The sequence below is a fragment of the Equus asinus genome, chromosome X, assembly GCF_041296235.1.
Source record: "Equus asinus isolate D_3611 breed Donkey chromosome X, EquAss-T2T_v2, whole genome shotgun sequence".
NCBI lineage: Eukaryota > Metazoa > Chordata > Mammalia > Perissodactyla > Equidae > Equus > Equus asinus.
Window position 1 is genome coordinate 123,189,874 of NC_091820.1, and position 6,611 is coordinate 123,196,484.

Genomic DNA, 6,611 nt, shown 5'->3' on the forward strand with positions numbered 1-6,611 from the left:
GAAGACCTACCTATCTTTCAAGGCCCAGTGGAAATGCCACTTCCTCCAATGAACCTTCTAGGATCTTCCATGAGAACTATTAACTCCTGCTTCATCACCACAGAACGTTGCTTATTCTGCTTTGCAATTCTTCCTGACTTAGGTAATCACCAGGCATGCATGTATATGTCTTCCTTTCTCTCCTACCTAGACTATGAATTCCTGAAAGCTCACCCACAGCTGCCAGCACAATGCCTGATCCAGAAAAGACATCAGCACAATTGGATGAAATGAAATCCTTCAACTCCACTGCATCTGAAGCCCTAAGTAGGCCCAGAAAGGATCCAAGCAACACCTCATACAACAACCACCCTCCCTTCACGGGGGCATCTCCATCTTGACCCGGCCACGTGTCATTTTGCAAACAAACTGGTTAGGCAGCAGAGCATTGCAAAAGGACCAAAGCTTGTACTTCCCTTGCAGGTCAAACTGGTTTGTGGTATAATATGTGGTTGTGGAAAATGGAACTGGTACAGTTCACATGAGGATCCAGTGTAGAAAAATTTCATGGTGCCATAGAAAATAACTGAGTTTCCAAATGCAGACATATGTCCTACCTTTGGGAGGCTTTGGACTCCTATCTGCCCTTCAGGCCACCGTTGGGCTCCATATCCCTTCAGACCTTGTATACTGTGTTATAAGGTATTCTTTTGCAAAAGTAGGCATCTTGCTTTGTGTTGTTCTTGCAACATTTAATGCGTATTTGATTTCTCTTCAATTATATTACAAGCTACATTCTGGCAGGATTTCCTCATCCCTAAAATAGGGACAAATTTGCCTACCCAGTTTACCAGGCTGTTAGGAGGTTCTAATGTGTTAATATTTGTAGGACGTGATAATGTAACTTTGGGATGCCCTTCAAACATACGGTATGTTTTATTATTACGTTTTTTTAAATCTTGACATTCTGCTACGTAGGTATGCGTGTTGTAGATTCCACATTAGCAATCAAAGCCTTTATTGTGAATTCCTGGGGATAATGCTTTATATCATGGTTTCCCAAATCTGCCTGAAGATAAGAGTCACCTGGAGCCCTGGTTAAAACAGATTCCCAGAACCTACCCCAGACCTATTGAATAAAAATTTCCAGGTAAGATTCTTCTCCAACGATTCTAAAGTGTGGGATTTTCCCACACCACCAATCAATTCTCTGACACCAGCTGGGTGTCCTACAATTCAACTCAATTCTGACACTATCTATCTGGAGATAGGATCAGATCACACAGGTTAAGGGCTCAGTCCCATAAGACTGCCCTCCACTTCAGAGGCCAATCACAAGTCTAGGTTGTTACCCGTACTTCTGAATGGCTGGCTGTAAATCAGAGGTTCCTACAACCCCCTCCTTGGGTTCGATTAATTTGCTGGAGCAGCTCCCAGGACTCAGGAAACCACTTTACTCACTAGATTACTGGTTTATTACAAAGGATATTAAAGGATATGAATCAACAGCCAGAAGAAGAGATACATAAGGTGAGGTCTCAAAGGAGTCTCTGGACCTCAAGCACTCTGTTGAGTTTGAGGCCCAGCATGGTGGCGCATGAAAGTGTTCTGGTCCACCAACCCGGAAGCTCTCTGAATCCGCTCCTTTTGGGGTTTTATGGGGGCTTCACTACACAGGCATGATTGATTAAATCAGTGGTTATTGGTAATTGATTCCACCTCCATTCTCCTCTCCCTTCCCTGGAGGTCAGAGGGATGGAAAGTTCCAACCCTCTAATCACTTGGTTGGTCCCCCTGGCAACCAGCCCCAATCCTTAGGTGCTTTCCAAAAGCCACCTTATTAACATTAACTCAGGTGTGGTTGAAAGAGGTTTATTATGACTATCAAGACATCTTTATTGCTCTCATCACTTAGGAAATTCCAAGGGATTTAGGAGCTCTGTGCCAGAAATTGGAAGGAAGACAAGTATATATTTCTTATTATAAATCACAATATCACACCAGGAGAAAGGTCAACAGCACAATTAGGAATGACACCAGGTGATTCTTATCCTCAGGCAAGTCTGGGAGACACTGCTATTACCAGTCCTTCACATATCAGAATGAATTAGTTTAGGATTCTTCCTGGGAAAGGCCTTTTAGATAAGGAGAAATCAAAACTGGAGCTCAACTTGGAAGGAGGCTACAGAAGGGCAGGCAATGGGCAAAACTTTCCCCTGAATTTCCTTGTCCTTGCCCCAAGCTCTCAGAAACTGACTTGAGGTTATATGGCTTGCAGCGAATCAGATTTACCAGATGAAGCCAAAGTGTTAAACAGGCGCCTTTACTGCCTCAATCAAATTGATTTCCCAGGATTTTCTCAGTGCCACAATGGTTTGGTGATGAACGCTCCCTTTAGATCCTTCTCTTCAGAGTTTCCCCAGCTCCCTGGGCAGACCTCTTTCACAGCAGTTAAAAACCATATTGTCATTGTTTTCCTGTTTGTCTCTGAGATGGTGAGGGCTGGACTTGGTCTTATCCACCTTCGCATCCCCAGGGTGTGGCATTGTGCCTGATGTATTATAGGTGCTTATGTTGAGCTGACCTGTGAAATTGTCTGTTTACGTCTGCTTCACCTCCTTGACTGGGAGCCCATGGAGGGCAACCACAGTTCAACTCTGTATCGTCATGTCCTAGCCTCGTGCCATGCACAGAGTCATTGGTCAGCAAATGTTTGTTGAAGAATGAATGACCTCCCTTTTGGTAAAGCCTATCTTAGGTACTTCAGAGAGATGCAGTCTGCTAGGCGTTGACACTGGCAGTCTTGGGATTAGGACTCAGGAGAACATATTGCTCACAGCCTTTATATAGGTGTACTACTTTTGACCTGAGGTTAGTTTGAGAAGGGCCTTCTGAGAGGAGTGGGGAATATCACCTAGTTCTCCCATTACCTCGAGGCAGGGGCTGGGACTAGAAGAGGTGGCTATAACAGGGTTGAACACCAACGAGGCTTCAGTTGCATTCTCATCCCCTGACAATCCAGACACACAGCAAATCCAGGCATACAAATGTGTTAAGGGCCATTCGTTTAATTCTAGACTGTTCAGACATACTGCATTGCTATTCCATTGTGGAAGCCTTTGCTGAGAGCTCCTCTCCTTTTCATGCTTGCCATATCTCATGGAAAAAATTAAGTAGTAGGAATCATACTTGCAGGCATTTGGTGGCAGAGCAGAGAGACAGCTTTAATTGCTTTGAGTACTTTTTGCAAAAGTAGGAACTGATTCCCATTGTCCCACTAGAGCTGGATGACCTCAGGCAATTCCTTTCTTCATGCTGGGCCTCAAAACTCACCCGTCTCTACAATGAGGTTGCTGGACTTCAAGTCTGTGGCAGGCCTGGCCAGAAATTTCTGTTCAAGGTCCTGGAAATAGACTTTCTCCTGCTCTGATTCCCCATTCAAACTTATAGAATCAACCACAGAAAAATGTTCTGTATTTCTCTTCCTCTCTACCCCATGACCCATATTACAAATAAAAATTACTATATTACCACTTAGTCAAGAACATTTATTGAATTGACTACTAAATGTCAACACTATGTATGAATGATTTTGTTTTATTGTTTAAATACTAGGAGCATTTTCCGTGCTCCAGGAACTTGAGGTGGCCTCAGTGACACCAAGAGGAGCCTATGACTTAGTGAGCCTGTGGGCAGAGCTAAGGATGGTTTTTACCTTCTGTTGTGGCAACCCAGGCACTTGCTCTCTTTGCACCTGTCAGGTTACAACACTGTTACACCAGCTCTCTATTCACTATGCCAGAGAAAATTGACCAAGACAAGGAGACGGTCTCAGGCATAATATTAAGGGACAAGAAGCAAAAGTCAGGAATTCCTTTTGAATATAGAAGATGACTGTGGAATGAGGCCTCCGAGGTAGTGTGGTTTACTAGAAGAAGCAGAGTCACGAGCTGTGGAAAGTGGGGTAAGTTGCTTAGCTTCTCTGAGCTCAGATCCTTCATCTGTAAAAGCTTTCCTCAGATGACGGCCTGAATAGAGGAAATAGTGCATGTTTGTAAAGAGACTAGAACATAGAAGTCACTCAGTACATGTTAGTTATTATTATGAAGAATCTGAGACCTGACGAAGAAAGAAATAAAGGCTATGGGCCACTGAGACTAGTCAACTTTGTTGTAAAAATTCAAGGGGGGTCCACACTATCTAATGATGGTGTAGCCCAGATACTGGCTTGGGTCACCCCCAATTCCAGCTCATATCTCAGAACTTTCCAGAGGATTTCCATGCTTTTACATCCTCATACTTCAGTGCCTCCATGCTGTCAGACACTCATGCATGCTGTCTTGGTTCTGTCCTGCATGAAACCCAGAGGAATTTTGCCATTTCCCATAAGAGATCCAGATAGTCAGCATTTTCTAAATTTGGTAACTTTACTGAAAAGGTTAAGGGTTGTCAAGGAGGTCCCACATCGTGCCCTGAGTAGCTTTCTGCTATCTTGCTGTCTCCACCCTTTCACTCTGTTCCTTTCCAAAGCCTGTTCTCCCTGTGACTCTGCACTTCATGCTTAGCTCCTTGGCTTCTCTCATAAAAGGCAGACCAATCTGGGATTTTTCTCAAGTAATCTTGTAGGTGTTCAATGAAATATATTTCTATTTAAAGCTTAAAACTGCACTGAGACTTTTGGGACACCTTGTTGAGGGAACACGCCAAAGGGCAGCACTAAAATTTCATTAAGTATCCAAGATGTATATAACTTGTCGCACTCACCTACTCATCCACTCACTTCATGGGCACACTTGGAAGGCAGACTGAACTAATATACTTGAAAACAATGTTTTTAAGGTAAGCATGCATGCCACAGCACATCTGGGAACATTTCATCACAGAGGCACAAACGATTTCAATGGTCAGGATGAGTAAGCCATGGCAGGGAGATCCTGCAATAACACATACTTAAGATGTAGCTTGTATATAATTATACTTCACTTCAGCCCGTGTGATTTTGTACTTCAAAAGTGGCCAGGCCTATAATCCAGTTTTAAGTATTTTTCCAAATGTCCACTGCAGAAGGCAGGTGTACTACGGTGCAGTGCGGTGGTTTAAGAGCATGGGTAAGAGGCATTCAGATCTGGGTAAAACCTCATCTTCGACACTTACTAGTTGTGTGTGACCTTGGGCAAGTTTGCCTCTTGTAGTCTCAGTTTTTTAATCTGTAAAATAGGAGTCACTATACAAACTTTGAGATTCTCTGTACAACTCTATAAAATGCATTTTTAACGTTGGCATGTGGAATAAAATCAGAGTCTAGATATGTATTTAGAATCGGTAACTTTACTAAATAAACAAAATCCAACATTTAAAGCACCTAAACTCCATGGTTAAGAAGCCAATTCTAGTTTAATCTGGTTACACACGCCCAAACAAGCTCCTAGTCTTTGAAGCAAAATCCCCAAATAAAATCATATTTAGCCAATAAAAACTAAGTTACAAATGATTATGTCATCAAAATACACTTTGGCCAAAGGTACTTTTTTTTTTTTATTAATGTTATGATAGATTACAACCTTGTGAGATTTCAGTTGTACATTTTTCAAAACTTAGCTGAATTCTAGAGGCCTAAATCTGGCCCTCCCAGAGGCCAGCAGGACTAAATCTAGGGTAGCTTACAGGTTTATTTTCAGAGGTCTTTTCCCAACTCTAAGCCCCTATAGTCATATACCTCCCCCCACTCCATCTCCTAAATATACTTCCTGCCATGATACTCTGTTTCTTTTCTTGTTCCCCGAAGTTTCACTCTTCTCTCAGCAACCAAAAACTGCCATTATGCCCTTTCTGGAATGGCCGCTACATAGCTATCACAGTCCTTTACATCCTCAACATCTTTTCTGAGCAATCTTTTCCAACTTCTTACCTTAATGGAAATCTGATTTTCCTCTGAGGATGACATTTCCTTTGCAGCTCTCTCTGTAGGCTGAGCTCTCTCTGTAGACAAATGGTGTCTACTTTGTCTCTCAACATCCCACATTCCATAGGCTGGGAGGCGGGGCTGGTGTCCTCCACATTGACGAATGTCACTTTCAAACCATTACTTCCTCCTTTGAGGTCCATAGTGTTTGACTGTACTAACGCTTCTCCATCTTGGTCCCTGTTACCAACTGAACTTCTGGCCAGTGTTCTGTATCCACTGGAGACTTTAGCAACTGGCTCTTAGTCTTATTTTCTACTGCAAGTCCTGCTGCCATCATCCTGGGAGCCTTCAGTGTCCACATGGTCAACCCACCCATTACCCTGGCCATTCTATCCCTTGACCTCCTTGTTTCCAATGACCCTCTCCTCCACTCAGCCACCCACTCCAACACTCTAGATTACCCTGGTAATCGGCAGAAATTTATCCTAATTCAAAATTCTACTCTCTGATTAAACCTCACATTATACCATTTTCCCCGTAATTATCCCACTACACCTGCTTTTTTCAATGAAAAGATATTTCCTTGGCTATCAACACCAATTCTGTTCCTTTTCCATGCCAACAGAACCCCACTTTTTTCCACTATCCACCTCTCAGGAAATGTGGCTCTATGCACCAGTGTAGGGGCAAATCCTGATTAATCTAACATGATGCTTTTCAAATCGTG

The 6,611-nt window shown here is 42.9% G+C and overlaps 1 long non-coding RNA gene across 1 annotated transcript; it reads right to left on the reverse strand.

Moving 5' to 3' along the window:
* Positions 1–3,871: 3,871 nt before the first annotated feature.
* LOC139042645 (uncharacterized) lies at positions 3,872–6,303 on the reverse strand. Its single transcript, XR_011499601.1, has 3 exons — positions 5,888–6,303; positions 4,744–4,913; positions 3,872–4,007 (listed from the first exon to the last, which is right to left on the reverse strand). It is a non-coding gene; the product is annotated as an uncharacterized lncRNA (long non-coding RNA).
* Positions 6,304–6,611: the final 308 nt, after the last annotated feature.